Source organism: Carassius auratus, chromosome 22 (genome assembly GCF_003368295.1).
Source record: "Carassius auratus strain Wakin chromosome 22, ASM336829v1, whole genome shotgun sequence".
In the NCBI taxonomy this organism is placed as follows: domain Eukaryota; kingdom Metazoa; phylum Chordata; class Actinopteri; order Cypriniformes; family Cyprinidae; genus Carassius; species Carassius auratus.
In genome coordinates, this window is record NC_039264.1 from 34,156,371 (window position 1) to 34,180,439 (window position 24,069).

The 24,069-nt window shown below is 38.4% G+C and overlaps 1 long non-coding RNA gene across 1 annotated transcript; it reads right to left on the reverse strand.

Annotated features, from left to right (window-relative positions):
* Positions 1-24,024, reverse strand: LOC113040458 (uncharacterized). The gene is made up of 3 exons (XR_003275233.1): positions 23,978-24,024; positions 13,225-13,395; positions 1-172 (listed from the first exon to the last, which is right to left on the reverse strand). It is a non-coding gene; the product is annotated as an uncharacterized LOC113040458 (long non-coding RNA).
* Positions 24,025-24,069: the final 45 nt, after the last annotated feature.

Genomic DNA, 24,069 nt, shown 5'->3' on the forward strand with positions numbered 1-24,069 from the left:
CAATCTCTCCAGTTTACAGTGTGAATCCTTCAGTACGTCACATAAGTGATCCACTCCTGCGTTTTTTAGTTCATTCTCACTCAGGTTCAGTTCTCTTAGGTGTGATGGGTTTAATTTCAGAGCTGAAGTTAGGATGTGACACTGTTTCCCTGTAATACTGCATCTACACAGACTGAAAGGAGAAAGAAAAAGAAAATAGGTAAATTTTATAATAATCATTCAGTTTTTAGAGGATTTGCCCTGTCATGTCAGACAGTAATTGGGCATTTTAAATTGACTCAGAAATTACCACTAGAAATTCATTACAAATACCACAAAGTTTACATTTACATAAAAACTGTACCTATACATAACTAAACAACTGACAGCTTTTGACTATGAATATACTAGATATAAATGATTACCTATAAATAAATTGAAAACTACAGACTATACGAATGCTTCACATAATACTGTACATGTGCAAAGAGAAACATCGTAAGTTAAGCAGCTGCAAGGGGAACAGTGCAGGTTGATTTTTAGTGCATGAGTCTTTTGTCGGATTATGTTCACACAACAATTGTGTGTGAAAAGTGTCTAGTGCACATAGAGGAGAGAGTGTTACTACTACAAGTTGTTTGTACATGCCCTGTAGCACATTTCAAATTGCACAAAAAAGAGAGAAAATTTCTGATGGTCTTTCTGTGATGTGGTAAGGTTGGGGGGTGAAGAAGTGAGATGGTCCATATTTCATATTTGTATAAATATTGTTCCACCCATATGTTTCTGGATGCGTTTGTTACCTTGTCCCGGGTGATGGTCATGATTGCTGCCTCACGTGCCTGAGCATTAACGTCTGTTTCACACATACTCCGTCTGCAGTGCGTATGCAGTCCGTGTGCATTACTTATGTGGTGCAGAAGCAGCACGGACTCATTGTGCTTTCACACAGGACGCGTTTGCAGTCTGCTACTGATCCGTGGCTGTTTAAGCCACAAACACAACATTTGTTAATTGTTTAGATTTAAAATAATGTAAAATTTAAAAAAAAATAATAATAAAAAATAAACGTTTTAAGCATTTTGACTCTTTTATCAAAGTACATTAACAATCTTTCATAGACAGTTTAAACTCAATAAATATAAACAACGTATTATTCATGCATTTGACTTCTAGGTTTGTATAATAAGCTGCTCAAGCAAGTGGCAAAACATTTAAACACAACATTTAGCCTTTTCTTGTTAGGTTATCGCAAATATTTAAAATTAAAACACCACTGACACAAACAATTGACTCTGGTATATTTTGCACTGCACTGCTGCAGATGCACCGCTCCTGGACCGCAGCCGCGTACAGTGTGAACACTGGAATCTGTGAATATAGGTGCGAGTAAAACAATACGCAATGCATACGCACTGCAGACGGAGTATATGTGAAACAGGCGTAGTGAAGAACACAGCACTGTAACTGGCGAGCGCACTCCAGCACAAGTTTATTGAACACTGCGGTCAAGCAAGCCGCGCTTTGAAAATACACGGTTAAAGGGGGGGTGAAATGCTTGTTTTCACTCAATATCCTGTTAATCTTGAGTACCTATAGAGTAGTACTGCATCCTTCATAACTCCAAAAAGTCTTTAGTTTTATTATATTCATAAGAGAAAGATAGTCTGTACCGATTTTTCCCGGAAAAACACGAGCGCCTGGAGGCGTGACGTGTGGGCGGAGCTAAAGAATCATGAGCGCGAGTAGGCTTTTGCGTTGAGAGCGTTTGGAAGCTGTGACATTACCATGAGGAAAAAAACATCCAAAACAAACCATGGCTAACAGTCAGATTCAGCGTATATTTATGATCCAGAATCAGATCCAGAGGCTGAAATTTAACAAGAGCAGCATCACCTCTATGTGGTATGTACTGAAACTGTGTATATTTGCTTAGCGGTTTTGGAAAATGACTAAGTTCCACTTTATGTCGTCTATTTTCTTTTAAGCTGTACATGTGGAAAGTGCAGTTTGATGACAGCATCGCATGTTGTTTACTTGATGTGCTTACGCGCCGACAGCTAAGTTAACAACACAGAGATATTTGAAGCAGTTTTACTCACCACATGCGGTTCCAACACACGATCGTGACCCTTTTTCGTTGGGACTGCATTATCCTTAAGAAATAAACGATGTGCAAATCCGGCGTCAAACTGGGCCTTGTTTGTAAAACAAGCATCTTTGAAATGCAGGGAACAAACAAAAACACTTGCACAACTCCGTTGATGCTCTGTAAAAATAAACTCCTTCCACTGGTCCCTTAATGCTGTTTTTTCTTTGGTAATCTGTGCAGGGTTGTCTTGCCCTGGCAACCAAAAACACACTTCTTTTGTGACAATTCGGTCTCTCGCTCTGATCAGTGAATGTCTGTTGTGCTCTCAGTGCTCTGCTTTACGGGAGCGCGCTTTCCGAAACTTGTGACAAACCGGAAGGAGTATTTTTGGAACAAAAATACTCCTTCAAACGTACAACTTAATTTTTTAAACTTTGTCCATGTTTAGCATGAGAATCCAACTCTTTAACAGTGTAAAAAACTCAGTATGCATGAAATAGCATTTCACCCCCCCTTTAAGCCAGTCACACTTTTTTTTCCTCTTGCGCGTGTAATCATGCACTTATGGTATGGGTGCTGAGAGCAGTCAAAATGCATGTAAAGAAGCTGTCACACACGTTTCCTTTATACTTTTGCTTATTTTAACTAATTAAAATTTTTTTGTTTTTAAATACATAATTTTTGTATTTAAACGTTTGTATTGTACATTAATACGTTTCTTAATGTTTATAAATGTTAATAATTATTATTTTCATTGTTTTTTTATTTCAAGTTTGAGTGTGTATGTGTGTGTATGTATGTGTATATATATATATATATATATATATATATATATATATATATATATATATATATTATGTGTGTTTGTGTGTGTGTATAACAAAAAAAAATGCATCCTTGCAATTGCACTGTCCCATTTTCCTACACACATAAGAGGTGTTCCTTTATATGTTAGCTCATTCTTTCAATGGACGTGTATTCAGAGTGACCCTGACTATCACTGTATTCATTTTCAAGGCATTTTACTGTATAGTTTTTGAGAAAACTAAAAGCAAATTCACCCAAACCAACAAAATGCATCTTAGCAAGTGCACTGTGTCCCATTTTCCAACACTCATAATCAGAAGATCAGAATCAGAATGAGCTTTATTGCCAGGTATGTTTACACATACTAGGAATTTGTTTTCATGACAGAAGCTCCACAGTACAACAGAATGACAGCGACAGAACAAAAAAAAAAAAGAATTTACAGGTATATTATGTGTAAAAAATAAGTGTACACTAAGTATGTGTGTTAGATAAATAAGTGTAGGTGTATATGAATATAAAGTGTAGTGTGTTCCACAGTTATTATCAAGTGTTCATTAGATGGATTGCCTGAGGGAAGAAACTGTTCCTGTGTCTGGTCATTCTGGTGCTCAGAGCTCTGTAGCGTCGACCAGATGGCAACAGTTCAAAGAGGCAGTGTGCTGGATGTGAGAGGTCCAGAGTGATTTTGCCAGCCCTTTTGCTCACTCAATAAGTACAGTTCTTGAAAAGAAGGGAAGGTTGTACCGATTATTCGTTCAGCAGTTCGGACTACCCTTTGTAGTCTCCTGAGGTCAGATTTAGAAGCTGAGCTGAACCAGACAGTTACTGAAGTGCAGAGGATGGATTTAATGATGGTGGAGTAGAACTGTTTCAGCAGCTCCTGTGGCAGGTTAAACTTCCGCAGCTGTAGAAGGAAGTAAAACCACTGCTTTCAGTGCTTTCAGATCCTCTTCTGACTGTTATTAATTCCTCATTGTCATTAGGATATGTCCCCAAAACCTTCAAACTGGCTGTTATTAAGCCTCTCATCAAAAAATACACAACTTGACCCCAAAGAACTAGTTAATTATAGACCGATCTCGAATCTCCCTTTTCTGTCCAAGATACTAGAAAAGGTAGTAGCCTCACAATTATATTCCTTCTTAGAGAATGGTTTAGCAACTCAGTATTTGAATGAGCTCTTGTTACATTATAATTAGGGTTGTAACGGTATGAGATTTTCACGGTATGATAATCGTCTCAGAAAATCCCACAGTATTATGGTTTCACGGTATACGGTATTAAACAATCAAAACGGGTTTTGTTTTAGTTTTTTTTTTTTTTGGGGGGGGGGGGGGTGGTGACCAAATGTTTGAAAGCATGTGTTTATTCAAATTTCATTAATCAAAAACAAGAAAATTTTACCATTGATTATTTATTAGTTGAATAACTTATATTTATCATTAATAATTCATACAAATTCATAAATTATGGTTTGATTTAATTTTTCAGGAATCTGTACTTATATGATTTAATAAAAGTGAAAAAAAAGTAATACATGTGAGATTCTGTTATTTTCTCTCAATACCGTAGATAAGCAAATGTACACGGTATGATAATCATACATGTCTATATCACGGTATATCGTCATACCGGTATATCGTTACAACCCTAATTCTAATCCTCCACGTCTGCTGCGTTCTCAAAACTCAGGCAATTTGATAATAGCTAGAATATCAAAATCAACGGCAGGCGGCAGATCCTTTTCCTATTTGGCGCCTAACCTCTGGCATAACCTATCTAACATTGTTCGGGAGGCAAACACACTCTTGCAGTTTAAATCTAGATTAAAGACCCATCTCTTTAACCTGGCTTACACATAACATACTTATATTCTCTAATATCCAAATCTGTTAAAGGATTTTTAGGCTGCATTAATTAGGTAAACCGGAACCGGGAACACTTCCCATAACACCCGATGTACTATAAATGCTACATCATTAGAAGAATGGCATCTACGCGAATTAATATACATTGTATTAATATACATTTACATTGTATTAATATACAAATATACTACCAAAAAGGTGGTAATGAAAATATATACAAATGTAACAATTTAATTGATGTTTTAAAACCTTTATTCTTTTATGTTTTCACAACAGAGATTTACTAAAATAAGCATTCGTCTTTTCTATACAAAAAGTATTCCCATACCAGTGCCAATTTTAACTCATATTTTGACGTGGGATATAGATTAGAGATAACAGCATCTGTCTCTGATGTTGTCTCTGCTGTACGTGTGGGTGGAGCAAGAGAACAGTTAGAGGCCGTTCACATATTGCGTCTTTTGCACGCTCAAGTTTGTTATTTCAAATGTAGGTGCGCGGTATGCACGCTCATAATGGAAGCGACGCATTCGCGATACGCTCGTTTTTTCCAGACGCGTCCACACCACATCGAGTTAAAACCACACCACATAGAGTTAAAAACATCTCAACTTTCAGAATGCCGCAAGCGCACCAGGTCATGTAGCATCCTCATATTTTCTGCTGTGTTCTCAAAACTCAGGCAATTTGATAATACCTAGAATATCAAAATCAACTGCGTGCAGCAGATCCTTTTCCTATTTGGCGTCTAAACTCTGGAATAACCTGAATAACATTGTTCGGGAGGCAAACACACTCGCAGTTTAAATCTAGATTAAAGACCCATCACATAACATACTAATATGCTTCTAATATCCAAATCCGTTAAAGGGTTTTTAGGCTGCATTAATTAGGTAAACCGGAACCGGGAACACTTCCCATAACACCTGATGTACTTGCTACATCATTAGAAGAATGGCATCTACGCTAATATTAGTCTGTTTCTCTCTTATTCTGAGGTCACCGTAGCCACCAGATCCATTCTGTATCCCTCTACAGCCCTAAAAGAATGCGGAGACCAGGACAACTAGAGCCGCAGAAACACAGATCCCCTGTAAATGTAAAGACCTTGTCTCAGACGACCACAGGGACAAGACCACAGGAAACAGATGATGCACAATCTTACTTTGCTGCAGCCTGGAATTGAACTGCTGGTTTCGTCTGGTCAGAGGAGAACTGGCCCCCCGACTGAGCCTTGTTTCTCCCAAGTTTTTTTTTTTCTCCATTATGTCACCGATGGAGTTTTGGTTCCTTGCCGCTGTCGCCTCTGGCTTGCTTAGTTGGGGTCACTTCATCTACAGCGATATCGTTGACTTAATTGCAAATGAATGCACAGACACTATTTAAACTGAACATAGATGACATTACTGAATTCAATGATGAACTGCCTTTAACTATCATTTAGCATTACTGAGACACTGTTTTCCTAATGAATGTTGTTCAGTTGCTTTGACGCAATGTATTTTGTTTAAAACGCTATATAAATGAAGGTGACTTGACTTGAACACGCACACAAAAAATATTGAGGGCATGATTCGAAAAAGCTAATTGTTTGTAAAAAAAAAAAAAAAGTCACACTCATGGTCTTCGGTCAAAAATGACCGACCATAGAAAATTAATGGCAAAGGCTAAAGAAAAATTGAAAATATAGAATTTTATTACAAATCCCCCACAATGTAGAAAAAAATTACACAGCAATGAAGGGGTGAAATTCTAAAACTTCCAGAGTGAAAAATCAACACACCAACTCACACACGCAGGGATACACACTTTTGTGTACACAGACACACACACACCTATGAACTGGTGTGACTGTAAAATTGCAACTATGTAAGATAAAATCAATAACTCCACTACAAGGCAGAAAAAAAGTGGACAGCAAGGAAGGGGTTACAGTCTAAAACATCAAGAGTGTAAAACAGATATATCCACTCACACACACACACTCACACTCACACTCTCACAGACACACACATACAGAATTATACATGCTCAAATGATTTGTATGGCTATAACCATATAACCAAAAATTAGTCAGAAGACTAATCAGATCAGACACAGAAGGTTTTGTGTAACAAACTGATTTCTGTGTTCAGGTTTGAATGTAGTAATAATAATGTAAAAACCTACACTTCAAATCAACATTTAAAACAACAAAAAATATAAACCTTGACAAAAAGTAGTCTTTGAGGATGCCTTAATATACATTTAAACCCCAACCTAATACAAGTAAACACTTATATATAAAAACAACTAGGGAATTCACAAACCTCTCTATAGTGTCCTAAAGATGAAAAACATAATTGTAAAACATTAGAAAAAAAAAATATTGTACAGTTTCAATGGGACAAATTTATCATAATTATAATTAATTATTGCATAATATTAATTAGTACCATGAAATTATCTCAAAATACAAAATAAAAATATTATTGAACAACACTATTTTAAATTGATTTTACTGTAAAAAAAAAAGTTACATTTCAGGTGCCACTTTTGACCCTGAAGACCATGAGTGTGACTCCCAAATGAGGAGCACACAAGGATTAAATGTATAATGCAATATTGTTGATGAATAAAAACCAGACTAAATGTGGTTTACAAAATAAAAACTATGCTAAAATGTCTCCAAAACAAGACAAAACTAAATGTTATAAGGTTATTTTGTCTCTAGTCGCGTCATTATTATTATTATTATTTGCAGTATTTCTGTTTCCTGAGTCTCACTTCAGGGGCTGCATCAGGTCACACTGCACAGATGCAGGTGATGTCAGTTCCTCAAGCCCCACTCGTGGCATTATTAAGAAGAAAACAAAGTTAAGTCTGACACAGAGAAAGGGACTGATGGCCGGCCAGCCGGGGTTCGTCTTTGGGAGAAAAAGAAGAAAAGAAATTTGGAAAAACTTTCATTACACAGAAGTGGAAAAGAATATGGAATGTGTTGTGGTAAAAGATGGGGAGAAATACGGCCATAAAAAAAATCAAAGGAAAAAACACCTCGAACCTTAAACTCCATTAACTCCATTATGGCAAATCTGAGCAGTACGCAGTCGGGATACGCTCTTATGTGTCAGCCGCGCTGCTCTGATGCGCTGTTTTCTTTCAGACCAAAGAATAAATGCATGTGAAAAACCTATCCTTGTGGCCACCTGCATACTGCTCAAATTTGCCAAAATGGTGCTACGCTGATTTGGAGAGACAGAGTAGAGGAATTGTTGAATAGTCATTAGAAGTCATTATTTTTGTTTTCTTCGTGTACCCCATGCGTGTTTCACACCATACAGCTTGTAGTGAATATGGTGCAAAAGGAACCCCCAATCCGAAGGCTGTTGGAGAAAGTGAAGCACTTAGTGAACAAACTTAGGAAGTCATCTTTCGCCACAGAGCGGCTGCTGCAGAAGTGTGCTCTGGTTCTGATGAAAGACTGTCCCACCAGGTTGTCATGTTGCTTTGCTATGATTCTGCGCTGACTTGATGTCAAAGGAGCACCTCACAGCTTTGGCTGAGTCCATGGGCTGGGATAGTCTGCAGCCCAGTGAGTGGCTGAAGACAGGGATTCTGAGAGACCTTCTGCCATCTGTGGAGCACATTAATTTGCTTGAAAGTGACACTCAATCACTTTCTCTTGTTGTGCCAGCACTCCTGGATCTCAAAAACCACCTATCGGAAAGTTCTTGCGTCCACATGGGCGAACCTATAAAGATGCAGCTACTCTGGCTCAGAAGATGTTGTCCAGCATGGAAAGACATTTTAGTGTGTTTCTTGACATAGCTGCTGACAACTTCTCACCCCTTCCTGCAGCAGCATTCTTTTTTGTGTAGCTGAAACCCTTCTGGAAAATGATGACAACAAAGTACAGAATCTTGTAAGAAAGGCAGAGGACTACATCGCTCATCTTGTTCCACAAAGAGTGCAAGTAAGAGAAGAGCAGTTGGTCGATGATGAGCAAGTTGCAAATGATAGTACAGAGGTTCCAGAGTTAACTCTCTCAAAATGGCGTAGATTTAAGTTCTTCTGTGCTAATCATCCATCGAGGCCCTAGACAGCCAAGACAACAAACATTAGGCAGGAGATTTGAAAATATAAAGAGGGGCTGTCTGAGTCACCCCAGACTGTTGCTACTGGTGCTGAGGTTGAGGAATCCGCCATATGTGCCCCTGTGACCCTGTCTGTAGTAGAGAGGTGACAGAAGCTTCTAAACACTTACACACAGAGTTTATTTGGAGATTTTAATGAATTAAAGATTCTGCACAAAGGGGTTTGAATAATTTTGAACATGAATGTTTAGAGCCAATTCAAATTTTATCATGATTCATCAATGTTCCATTCTCAAAATCACTCAAAAGTGTATTAACAAACTTTCTCTAATACTTTACTGATGCCTTTGTTAAATTGATTTCATAAAATGTTATCCTCCACAGCAAATTGTCTTGCAAGTCAAGGGAGTTGAATAATTTTGATTGCAACTGTAGGTCAATGGAAAACTAAGGAAGGAGAACAGGAACACAAACACAAACAAAAATCAATAACTGTGACACTGATAGGAACACTGAAATAAATAAATAAATCAACCATCAACACATTTCAAAATTGTTACTTTTTTGTAAAATATAAGATCAAATCTTTATATTAGTGCTATCAGTATTACAACATCAATGTTGTACATTTTCGCAACATTTAATTGCATACTGTAATTGGATTTATATTGTAAACCTAAGTTCAGTGTTATCCCAGAGGTCACTATTGTGACCACCAACATGTTTACTCATTCTATGACCACACTCAACAAAACTGAATATATGTTGGAAATTCTGGGGCGACTTATGAGGGGAAACCCTGTATTAGAGCACAGCATCACACAAGCCATGATACAAAGTTACAGAAACTAAGCAACTGAAAGCAATAAATGTCTTCCTCAGATGTAATGTTAGTTTTGTGCTTCTCCATTGGGTAAAATAGCATTAGAATCTTCTTTGTTGTAGAAAAAGCTGCTTACATGTAAGCTACGGGAACAGCGAAGGTGTTAAATTAGACAAACTCGATCAGCTTTTCCACATGTTTAATTTTTTTAAATTTAAGCTTTATTTAACCAGGAAAGTCCCATCGAGGTTAAAAACCTCTTTTTCAAGGGAGTCCTGGCCAAGAGGCATCAAAAACACAGTCAATTACATTTATAAAAGTTATACAATACAAATAATTAAAAACATTTACAATTTAAACAGGCCATTTCAGGTTCTCTCAATCTGGACTTAAAAGCATTTAAGGAAATAAGTTCAGATAATTTCAAGTCTTTTTGCAAAAAGTTCCATGCAGAAGGAGCTGAGTAGACAAAAGCCCTTTTTCCCAGTTCTGATGGAACAAATGGCAAATGGAACAACGAGCAGCAAGTGATCATTTGATCGCAATGAATAAGATCTAACACTTCTCCATGTGATTAAACTACAGATGTAGGATGGCAAAAGACCTTATAGATAAAAGTATGCCAGTGCCCTGATCTCCTGTTTATACTGACTCCGATAATCAAAACTTCTACGTAGCACTTGCTACATTTCTGCAAATCAGATTTTGTGAATGAATGACTAAATCTGCCTGATGCATTGGTCTTCATCAACGGTTCTTGTGGTACCTGCTGGTGAACAATTGACAGCAGCTGGAGATCATGCATCGGTGCTCTACTGCAATTCCTGCAGCTCCCGGATGTGCAATGGTGAATTTTCTGTCGAATTTTAACAAATTAACTGGTGGAAGCAAATTTAGAAAGTGAAATAAATGGACCAAAATTTGCCTGTTGAATATTATACATCTTGTTTTTAAACAGACTGGATATTTTGCAAGAACTGCAAGATTATCAAGATTGTACATTGTTGTTACTCCTCTATGTCCCTCCTTTTGAAACACGTCAATTTTTATAAAGCTCATCGCTCTGAAAAGCGAGGTGCGCTCTAATTGACCAGCTATCCAGTGCATTGTGATTGGCCGAATGCATCAAGCATGTGACAACATATTGTGAGGCCCTGTCTGGCTGGAGCAATGAAACATAAACATAAAAACCATTATAAACGTGATATAAACATGAATTCTAGTTTTGTCCTCTTTTGGAAGGCAAAAACAAAGTAGTTTCACTTTCTCAATGAAACCGCACCCCACACTGCGGCCTTGAGTGAGTGGAGGCCGGAGGCCTAGAGTGAGCTGCAGCCTAGAGTAAGTGGAGGCCAGCTTGAGTGAGCGGAGGTGGGGGCGGGCTTGAGAATGGTGCGGCCGGTGGATTCGATGAAGTAGCTTACGGCAACCACATATGACGACACCGGGCTGGACTTTGCTTCATCCATGGTGAAAGCCGATCCGGCGATCCACAGTGCAAAGTTAATGTTTTTCCTTAGTGACCAGCACAGATCAGCTCCAGGCATGACAAAGCGGATATCATGCTCTTTTGGAAGGCCAAACAAAGTAGTTTTGCTTTCACAGTAAAACACACAGCGTCTATACGACATGGCAGCGGCGGCAACAACAATACTACAATGAGAATAAAATTTACACCTTCTTTCTTTGTGTGAACATCTGGGTGGCATTATGTAAATCTTCCCACATACTGACGTAGAGATGTGGGGCATTTTAGAACGAGCCGTTCCAGGGAGTTGTGGTAGAGTATTGACTTTTATAAAGAAAATCTCTTTGGATTTGAGACTTTAGTCTTTGCAACTTTATAGAACTGCTTTATGCGCAAAGATCTTGTAACACTCCAAAGAGAGGGGAAAAATTTAAATCACATCACATGACCCCTTTAAATAAACAACTATGCTAATTTTCAGGACCTAAAAATGCAAGCCCTGGAAATACAAGGCATTAAAATGAAAGCACTGTTAATGCAATGCAATGCATTTTTTTTTTTCAGTTAGTGCTACTCAACATGCTTTTTTGTTTCAAAGACACATGGCATAATTTTTCTTCAATTCAGAAAAGCTGGACTATTCTTTTAATGGCAGTGAAGCTTTGTCTCACAAAGTAAGTCAGGTGGAACACTGTAAAACCCGACAAGTTAACTTAACTCAAACCGTTTGAGTAAACCGATTTCCTTGACTGTAAAACCCGAGAAGTAAACTTAACTCAAACGGTTTGAGTAAACAGATATTCTTAAGTTATGTTAACTCAAACCGTTTGAGGAAACTGATTGATTTAAACCATTTAAGTTGAAAAAACTAACAGTTATGAGTACTCTGAACTTAATTCAGTTGAGTTCACTGAAAGAAGATATACATTGCAATTAAGTAATTAAGTGATTAACTAAGTGATAATTGTGAATTAGTGATGAACAGCTGCTGTTAACAAACAGAATTAGAGAAGAAAAGATAAACACAGGAACTACTACAACTGACTTCAGACACAGCCTTAGATGAAATCAACTGAAATAAAATACATGAAATCTCTCAAGATCTGATTAAACAACCCCACAAACAGCATCACCAGCTCCACTTATTAATAACCAGAATGACTTTATTTCTGTCAGATGTCTACAGGAGATCTTATTGAGAATGAACTAAGGTTTAGATGTTGATTTGTTTCATTTGAAGTAACCATGTTAGAGATCAGTGTTTGTAAAAAAAAAGTTAACAGCTTAAGTCATTTGTGGATTAATGCTTATTGGAGAAGCAAACCATTTCAAACGATTCAGTTCGATTTGGTGAACTGGTTCAAGAAGATCCGGTTACATAGAGTGATTCATTTGAGAAACAGATATCACTAAACTGCAGTGTTTTGAAACAGTGTTCTGGTCACAACAGACCGGAAGAGTAGACAATGCTGAATAAAGATTTTGCTATTTTAGGACCAAAATATATTTTCGATGCTTCAGAAAATTCTAACTGACCCTCTGATGTCACATGGACTACTTTGATGATGTTTTTCTTACCTTTCTGGACATGGACAGTATACCGTACACACAGTTTTGATGGAGGGACTAAGAGCTCTCGGACTAAATCCAAAATATCTTAAACTGTGTTCTGAAGATGAACGAAGGACTCACAGGTTTGGAACGACATGAGGGTGAGTTTTTGATTTCAATTTTGATTATTGGGTGAACTAACCCTTTAAACTACTTCAGTCTGTGTGCACTGAATTTATTTAATAAACAAGTTTCACAATTTGAGTTGAATTACTGCAATAAATGAACTTTTCCACAACATTCTAATTTATTTAGAAGCACCTGTGTTTCACTTTCAAACTAGTTATTTGAGTTTAGTTCAAATTTTTGAGTATTTTAGTGCAGTTAACAAATTATATTCTTTTTAATGTTAGTTTTACTTATAAAACTGGTAATCTCACATTCTTCCAACGTCTGCAGGAGATTGAAAAATATATAATATTCACATAATCAGCCAATGTGCAACATTAATATCATTGCTGTGGCATTTGATGTAGCTGTTGGTGAAATGTACTCACTTGAGTATCTTCAGCTCACACACAGGATTCTTCAGTCCCTCACAGATCTCTTTGACTCCTGAGTCCAGCAGACGACTGTTGTTCAGGTTTATCTCTTTCAGGGTGGTTTTGGAGGAGAGAACAGTAGCTAGAACTGAACAGCTTTTCTCCATCAGCCTGTAATTATTCAGCCTGAACAGAATAAAGTAGAATTAGTTAATTTTCAGCATATATTTAACACACATCAGATCAACAGCTCTACATATCTGAAGAATCCTTATCCGGATTGATTGTTGCCAGTTCTGTCACAACATTGCACTACTTTGTTTTGTCACAATTTTTTTTGTTTTTCACACTGGAAGTTGTCAGTCTCATTACTTACAACAGACAAACACTTCTGGACATTGGTTCCTACATCGCAAGTCATCGTAAACCAGATTTTGAGTTCTTCAATACCGATGCTCTGTTTACCGACATGGCATCTGAGCCCTTTGTATGGAACGCACAACCGCACAAACACAAATGGAAAAGAGGAAGGAGGGCTGGCATCCTAGACAGACTTAAGGCCCTTTCACACATGACGAAGTGGATGAACAGCTGTGTGTGTGTGTGTTTGTGTGTGTCGGAATTTCCGAAGCTAAGCAATGCAATGTTTGCATTTTTACAAGCCATTTTTTTCTCCTCCACTATTCCGATGAAATAAAGCTCTGTTATTAATGAAAAATGTGATGCTATAAATACACAGTGAAAACCATAATAACAGTTTGTAATGTGGTGAGGTGCAAAGTAAACATGCAACTGCAAAATAAGCATGAATTGTACGGTCCACACAGACTTATTTCATATTACAACATCACATGATAGGAACAATTGTCCCATAGACAGAGATAGATTTACATTCAAAGTAGTAGTTCTGAAAACTCTGCCTACTTCACTCTTCCAAGCGTAGCACAAATTGCTTTGTATCTGAAGGGCTATGCTGAACTGTGTGAAAGGGCCTTTAGGTGCTGCGTAAACAGATGGCCACTCCCAAGCATTTTACTGGCAAATGTACAGTCGTTGAACAGCAAATTTTGTGAACTGAGGCCACAAATCTCCTTCCAACGAGAGATGCGGTATTGCTGCATTATCTGCCTTACAGAGACATGGATGTTGGCTGAGGTTCCTAACTCAGCTATTGAGCCAAACAGGTTCTCTGCTTATCGAACAGATAGAGCTAAAGATCAGGGAAAAGTAGAGGTGGAAGTGTATGTTTTATGATTAACAACGCCTGGTGTGATCAAAGGAAAGTGCACTCTTTAAAGATTTTCTGCTTCCCCAACCTGGAATACATCAGGCTACTGTATCGACCATTTTGGCTACCAAGAGAATTCGCTGCGGTCATTATTACAGCTGTGTACATCAGTGTTAATTTCGTTGACTAAATATTTTCGTCATTATTTTCGTCACAAATATATTTTTGCGGACGAAAACGAAACGAAAACTAAAAAAGAAGGCATTGATGGAGACTAAAACTATGACTAAATTGATTGACATTATCGTCAACGAATAAAGGACGAGACGAAAATAGACTGTGACGAAAATCAAATCAGCAGACAGGAGAGATGCGAGGAATGAACAAAAGAACCGGCAAAACGGAACAGGCAAGACTGCATGAGAGAAGAGAACCAATCAGAGCCTGACTTACTGAGACGTGAAGCGAAGGTTTTCAGTTTTTGACTGAGCTCCCGGGAAGACGGCATTCGAAGAGGTGATGTCTAAAAGAGCGACAAAATGTCCACAGCTCACTTCACGTTTGACGACGAACAAAACAAAACAAAGTGTAAAGCACGCGGAGCGCTCATTCGTGGCAAGAACACAACCAATTTGAAAAGACATTTACAGAAAAGCCACCCGGACATTTTCTCAAATGTAATTTCACAACGATGTTCTTTTGTTTATTGAGCTAAGCAAAATTATAAGACTGCAGTGCTTAGATGTTGTAGCATTAAATATTACGAACTGAAAAGTACTGTAAAATAGCCCCTTCTTCAAGTTAGATGAGAGCACAATACTAATACGTAATATTATGATACATACATTTGATTAATACTAATGTTTAGTATATTTTATAATGTTCTACTTGTTGACAATATCACAAATATTTATATATTAGTCATGTGAAACATGAATGTTCACATCCTATCATTATACATACTAATCTAGCAATATTGTAGTATTTAAAACATACAACATTGCTAGACAAATGAATACCTTATAAAATCTTGTTACTTTTTTTATCCACCCAACTTATTAAATATTTACTTTAAATGTATGCACTTATTGTTCAGCTCAGCTGTAAGCTTTAAGGTCCTGGACCTAACTTTATTTTTCTTTTATTGATGGTCAATTGGCAGCTAGTTATTGTTTACATTATCATGACAGTGTTTGTTGCTTCATAAAAGCTTTTGAATCGAAATAAAGACACAGTTGTGTTGAAATAAAGTTGAATTTGTGTTTTATATATTTTGGTTAAGTTTGTTTCCTATACCAGCTGTAAAAAATTGTCTAGTAAATCTGTTATTGATTTTAGTCTTATTTTAGTCGACTAAAATACCAAGCAATTTTAGTCGACTAAAATAAGACTAAAATTAAAACAAATTAGATGACTAAAACTTGACTAAAACTAAAAAGAATTATAGTCAAAAGACTAAGACTAAAACTAAATTAAAATTTTGTGTCAAAATTAACACTGGTGTACATTCCCCTTCAAGCTGACATATGAAAGGCATTTATGGATCTGTATGCAAACATAAGCGAACAGGAAACGACACATCCCCAATGCGCTCATTGTTGCTGGGGACTTCAACAAAGCCAACTTCCGGACAATAACACAATACTTTCAACATGTTACTTGCAAGACACGAGGTGAATATGTTCTTGAACACTGCTACTCCCCCTTCTGCAGCGCCTTCAAATCCCTCCCCTGCCCACGTTTTGGCAAATCAGACCACTCTTCTGTTCTGCTTCTGCCAGCTTACAGGAAAAAACTCATACAGGAAGCTCCCTCCCTCCAAATGATCCAGTGTTGGTTGGACCAATTGGATTCTATGCTTCAAGACTGTTTTGATCATGTGGACTGGGAGATGTTCCGGTCCGCCTCAGACGATGAGGTAAAGGTCTACGCAGACACGTGACATGCTTCATCAGGAAGTGTTTAGAGGACGTGGTGGCGACCAAAACAATTAGGATCTTCCCCAACCATAAACCATGGATTAACGGCAATGTTCACACATTGCTCAATGCACAAACCACCACTTTTAAATCCGTAAATCCAGAGGAGCAAAAACATTTCTGCTACCTCCTCCTTAAAACTCTCAGAACACCCAAACACCAGTTTAAAATTAAAGTGGAATCACAAGTCAACTCCACTGACACCGGAAGCTTATGGCAGGGAATAAACAAAATCACAGACTTTAAAAAGAAAATGAACATCACTGTTAAAACCCCTGCCTCTCTTCCCGATGAGCTAAATACCTTTGTCGCTCGCTTCGAGGCTAACAACACTGCTCTCGTGAAGAAAGCTATCGGGCCTGATGCTGTAGAGGCTAGTTTACTCACTGTCTCTGTTGTAAATGTAACCTGATCCCTCAAATGTGTGAATATTCGCAAAGCTGTGGGTCCAGATGGCATCCTGGGCTGTGTTCTCAAATCATGAGCAACCCAACAACTCATGGGCGCTGTATAGGGGGGAAAAGTTAGGACAATTCCAAGGGCCCCTGACTGACAGGGGGCCCAACAAATAGGTAAAAACTCATTTAAAATTTTTATTATATTATACACTATATAAACCATCATAGAGTATATTTCAAATAATAATAAAATGAATGATGTCTTTGATTTTAATTATTTTGGCAATAAAAGTTAAATATCACCATTGACCAAAAAATAAACATCCATATTGAACGACCACCCCCCTGTATCTGCATGGAATGATTTGGTCCTGCCTACCTCATCAGTGATGTGTAATTTTAACCAACAAAAGACATTAAATAAATGTATACATGTTAAGTAAAACCTACAGTATCTGAAAAATTAGTTTAATTTGTATCTTTATTGTATTTGTATTATTGTGCTTCTTTAAATAAATAAATATAATATATATATATAATATTTTTTTTATAAGTTGCTCCTTTTTCACTCCTGTTAAATTGATTGTTCACCTAAAAATGAAAAGAATTTATTCAAAATTTTCCAAATTTATTCATTGATTCAAATTTGTCATAAGCATAATTGATTTGGTCTAAAGAGAGAAGAATTAATGATTATTTTAATTTGAAAACTACATATAAATTAGCTAACACTGTGTTAATGACTTGGCATCATTCCAGGGACTCCAGGGAGGCATAAGTGCCTTTCCCCCGTTACGACTTGATGAACCTCTGAAATGATTTTGGAAACATTATTTTAAGGTAAAAAGTTTTTACATAGTGTTGCTTTAAGGATATTTTTATGGTGGCTTTTAATCTTGCATAAAATAGTGAACTGCATACTGTATGCAGAGTTGCATTTACAAATCACCAGCAGTAAATATTGTGTAGAGTTATGTAAAGCTTTTGATGGGACATTTAGGTCCTAGAGTTGTGGTGACAACAGCTGCGCAGAGGGGGGCCAATTCAAAAAAAAAAATTTCTCATTGGGCCCAAAATTCCTGGCAGTGCCCCTGACCCAACTTGTGGGTGTTTTTACAGACATTTTCAATCTTTCCCTCTCCCTGTCTACAGTCCCCACATGCTTCAAAACGTCCACCGTAGTACCTATACCAAAGCAACCAAAAATAACCCGCTTTAATGTCTGGCACTCCATTGCCCTGACACCAATCTTCAGCAAATGTTTTGAGAGAATCATTAGAGATAACATCTGCTCTTTACTGACTGCCTCCCTAGACCCATTGCAGTTTACTTACAAAGGCAACTGATTCACTGATGACATCATTTCACACACATTACAGACTGCTTTCTCTCATCTAGAAAAGAAAAAACACATATGTGAGAATGCTGTTTGTAAACTTCAGTTCAGATTCATTGCCATCCAAGCTTGATGTGAAACTTCAGGTTCTGGGTCTGAACAGTTCACTGTGCAGCTGGATACTGGACTTTCTGTCAGGCGGATATCAAATGGTCAAAATGGGAAATATTATCTCCTCTTCACTGATCCCATGACTGCGTACCTGTCCGTGGCCTTTACCTACATTGGTGACCCAGGCTGCAGTCCCAGCTGCAGCTCCCACCAGTTTTTTGACCACCTAGGGGGAAGTCGTGGCTTAGTGGTCAGAGAATTTGACTCCTAACCATAAGGTTGTGGGTTTGAGTCTCGGGCCGGCAATCACACTACTGAGGTGCCCTTGAGCAAGGCACCAAACCTCCAACTGCTCCCCGGGTGCCACAGCATAAATGGCTGCCCACTGCTCCAAGTGTGTGTTGATGGTGTGTGTGTGCACTTTGGATGGGTTAAACTGCAGAGCTTTACAACTATAGGACAGGAAGAGCTAAATAAACTTTTCACTGCATCTAAACCAACAACATGTTTATTAGATCCTGTACCCACTAAATTACTGAAAGAGTTGTTACTTGTAGCCGAAGAACCACTTCTCAATATTATTAATTCATCGTTATCTTTAGGTCACGTCCCAAAACCATTCAAGCTGGCGGTTATTAAGAAACCAAAACTAGATCCTAGTGAACTGGCAAATTATCGGCCCATTTCAAATCTTCCATTTTTGTCTACAGTTTTAGAAAAAGTTGTGTCTGCTCAATTGAACACCTTGCTGCAAAAAAAATCTGTATGAAGAATTTCAGTCAGGTTTCAGGCCCCACAACAGCACAGAAAATGCACTTGTTAAAATTACAAATGACCTGCTTCTTGTGTCAGATCAAGGCTGCATATCATTGCTAGTTTTACTTGATCTTAGTACTGCATTCAACACCATAGATTGTGCAACACTCATAGATATATTACAAAACTATACAGGTATTCAAGGGCAGGCTCTAAGATGTGTTTAGATCCTACCTGTCTGATCGCTATCTCATTTATCACCAGTAAAATATGGAGTGCCACAAGGATCTGTCCTAGGTCCCCTTCTATTTTCAATGTACATGTTGCCCCTTGGTAATATTATTAGAACATGCAGGATTAGTTTCCACTGTTATGCTGATGATACTCAGATATGTATCTCAATGAGACCAGATGAAATTTCTAAATTATCTAAGCTAACAGAGTGTGTTAAAAATGTAAAAGATTGGTGAACAATAATTTTCTTCTATTAAATTCGGATAAGACAGAGATATTAATTATTGGACCAAAAAACAGTACACAGAATCTAGTAGACTACGGTTTGCCACTAGACGAATGTACGGTTACTTCCTCTACAGTCAAAAATCTGGGTGTTATATTAGACAGCAACTTGTCTTTTGAAAATCATATTTCCCATGTTACAAAAACTGCATTCTTCCATCTTAGAAACATTGCCAAGCTACGAAACATGTTACCTGTTTCTGATACAGAAAAGCTAGTTCATGCATTCATGACCTCTGGACTGGACTATTGTAACGCACTTCTAGGTGGTTGTCCTGCATCTAAAATAAACAAGCTATAGGGTAGTCCAAAATACAGCAGCTAGAGTCCTTACTAGGTAAAGAAAATATGACCATCTTACCCCAATTTTACTGTCTCTGCACTGGCTACCTATTAACATTTTCAGTGGTGAGTTTAAAATATTCTAGCGGTCCCCCAAGAGTGAGTTTATTTAAGAGACTGTTATTTTAGAACGTTCCCTTTACTGTTTCCATGGCGACGCGTCAGGCTTGTCACGTGACACATCGCATCTACAATAACACTGAATGACAGATGAATCGCTTTTTTTTTTCCTTATTTTATTTAAAATATTAACAAACTTGCATACCATGTCATGAACAATCTGATATTTCGATTTATAAATGTGTCTAAATTAGTGTGTTTGGTTGTTTAAAACCTTTCTAAGTGATATTGAGCGCGATTTGTAATGTGAGATGGGCGCCGCCATGTTTTTTCGCGCTGCAGTCCTGTCAGTCGGATTTACAGCACGTGAATTGATCAATCTCTCCCGATATACAAGTAATAAGTGGCGAATGAACTGGGTGATGAATAGAGTGAAATACAGACAGTGCACGTCTGTATCTGGCTCAGCGCCAGACAACGTGCGAAAACTCATTTTTTGCAATTTGACATTTACGTGACGTCACCGAACGTTCTAAATCCCATATGTGGGACCATACTCCCAGGGGCACGGAAATAAGAATCCCATATGTGGGACCGTACCGCTCAAAAGGTTTAGTTCCTTATCAATTATATATTATCATTACTTACCTGTAAGGCCCTAAATGGTTTAGCTCCTGCGTACCCAACTAGTATTCTACCACGTTCAATCCATCACGCTCCCGAAGATCACAAAACACATCTCTTTCGAACGGCATTAAAATTATGTATCTCTTAAATTGTGAATGCAGTTGCATCTGATCAAATGCGCATTCTTATTCTTTAGCTTGGGTTAAACTAATTCATTTTACTTAGTTGGAACTGCAGCTATGCTAATGATGTCTCTATTTGTTTCTCTGTTTTGCCACGGGATGTAGGATATACACAAGCTCCAGTCTGGATCCAGAACACTTGAGAAGAGATGATGCCGACCCCCAAGAGGACCCCAGATGATGCTAACCCTGAATCAACAAACATAACTAACAAATATTGCTACAAGTGTGACTGCATCATATAATAATTGCTGTTAATAATGTTCATCGTCTGGCTGACTATGTCTTGTATTAATTTGTATTATGTGCACAAACTGACAGTCACCACTTATAAGCTACTACTAAATATTGTAGAAACTTAATTTTCTGTAAATTTGCTTTGTAATGATTTGTATCGTAAAAAGCGCTATACAAATAAACTTGAATTGAATTAAAAAAAAAGAGCAAGAATTCTGAGTATGGGTCACCATACTTGGCTGTACGTTATCTCACTTTCACTTTTTCTCACTTTCATTTGGAGACGACACAACAATGTTAGGTCTGATCACGAATGATGACGAGACAGCTTACAGAGAAGAAGTGAACACATTGGTGCCAGGAGAAAAGCCTCTATCTCAAAGTCTATAAGATCAAGGAGATCATTGTGGACTTCGGGAGACAATAGAGAACACAGCCCAATCACCATCAATGTAACTCCAGTAGAGTCAAAAGTTTTACATTTCTTGGCGTCCACATCAGCGATGACTTCACATGGTTAGAACAAACCTGAGCAGTTGTAAAGAAAGCCCAGCTGTGCCTATTCTTCAAGGAACTGTACGGGAATATAAGTGAGCAGGAAACCGCATACCCAGTTGCAGAATTTATTGTTACTGGGAACTTTAACAAGGGCATCTTCAGAACAATAGCACCAAAATATTTTCAACACATCACCATTAACACGCGTGGTGATCGTGCACTGGACCACTGTATCTCTTCTTTCCAGGACGCCTAAAAATCTCTCCCCCTCTCGCCTCTCTACCGGATGGGCTAAATAACTTTTATGCTTGTTTTGAGGCTCACAACCCCGCCCACACAGAGGGCGCTCCCGTGGCAGCTCCAGAAGATGTGAGTGCACTCTCCGTCTCTGTCTCAGATGTAACCCAATCCTTCCGACGGGTAAATATCCGTAAGGCTGCAGGTCCCAATGGCATCCCAGGCCGTGTGCTCAGAGCATGCGCATTTCAACTGGCTGGTGTTTTCGACCTCTCCCTCTGTCCGTCTGTGGTTCCTTCATGCTTCAAAAAATCTACCATTGTGCCCATACCAAGGCCCGTTGCTCTCACACCCATCTTCAGTAAGTGTTTTGAGAGACTCGTGAGAGACTACATCTGCTCTGTGCTGCCTGCCTCACTGGATCCGCAACAATTTGCATATCGAAGCAACCGTTACAACCATACAGATAATGCTATTACTTTCATCCTACACACTGCTCTCTCCCATCTGGAAAATAAGAACACCTATGTGAGAATGCTGTTTGTGGACTACAGCTCAGCATTTAACACCATAGTGCCTGCCACACTTGTTGCGAAGCTCCAGACTCTGGGACTAAACAGATCTCTGTGCAGCTGGATCCTGGACTTCATGACAGGCAGAAGTCAGGTGGTCAGAATGGGCAACAATACTTCATCCCCGTTGACCCTTAACACTGGTGCTCCTCAGGGCTGTGTCCTCAGCCCACTCCAGTACTCCCTGTACACACATGACTGTACAGCCACACACAGCTCCAACGTTATCGTCAAATTCGCTGTGGCCTGTGATCACATAGGCCTGATCACCGACAATGATGAGACGACCTACAGAGAGGAGGCACCCTTACAAAATGGTGTCAGGAGAACCATCTCTCACTCAATATAGACAAGACCAAGGAGCTGGTGGTGGATTTCAAGAGACAGAGCAGAGAACACACACCCAGCCGCGTAAGCAGCTTCAAGTTCCTCGGCATTAACATCATTTAGGATCTCACCTGGTCTAAACACACTGATGCAGTGCTGAAGAAGGCACACCAGCGCCTCTTCTTCCTGAGACGGCTGAGGAAGTTTGGAATTAGCCCCAGCATCCTCAGAACATTCTACACATGCACTATAGAGAGCATCCTGACAGGCTTCATCACGGCCTGTTTTGGAAACAGCAATGCTGGCAACCATAAAGCTCTGAAAAGGGTTGTGCGAACTGCCAGCCATATTGTTGGAGGTGAGCTTCCCTCCCTCCAGGACATCTACCACAGGTGGAGTATAAGGAAAGTCTGGAGGATCATCAGTGACTCCAGCCACCCATCCCACGGACTGCTCTCTCTGCTGCCCTTAGGAAGACGTCACCGCAGCATCTGATCCCGCACTAGCAGACTGAGGGATAGCTTTTTCCCTCAGGACATCAGACTGATGAACAGTCAGACCTAATACACCCTACAGCATACTCCCACAATATGGTATGCCACACTCTGCACTTTAATGCCAACAGTTCAACACTGGGCTATACATACACACTGCATTTAATACAATCCCTGTTACCGCTGGATACCACCCAATGCACATACATGACATTTCTGTATCCAGTTCACGTACACTCTGCTGCACCTTAGCATATTTTTATGCTTATATATGTTTACATAATGGAGAACATGTACATTCTGTGTATAGTGTATAATGTGTAGTGCTAACTGTATGTATGTACATATTGTGCATAATGTGTAGTGTTAACTGTAATTATGTCTGATAGTACACTGTGTCTACTGACTATATGTATGTGCATATTGCACATTTTCACCTGTTGAAGTCTGTATGTTTATATGTTAATTGTTTCTGCAATTTCTGGAGCAAGCTCAAAAGTATTTCACTCACCAAGGCACATGGTGATGTGACAATAAAAGTCACTTGACTTGGATTAAACCACTTAAAGCTTGAAATAATGATTGCCTTAAAAAATGGATGAAAATAAATGAGATTAAAATATCTATATGGCAGTACATGATATGTAAAAGTTGATAGCCTGAATGCACTATAAGTCGCTTTGGATAAAAGCGTCTGCTAAATGCATACATTTTTATATAGTATGTGGTATTGAACATGATTCATCAATCATCATGAAATCAAAAATGACCCTACTTACTTTTTTAGTGCACATTACAAGTATTGAGGTGAACAATTAAAGGGTTAGTTCACCCAATAATCAAAATTATGTAATTAATAACTCACCCTCATGTCATTCCAAACCTGTAAGACCTCCGTTTATCTTCGGAACACAGTTTAAGATATTTTAGATTTAGTCTAGAGAGCTCTCAGTCCCT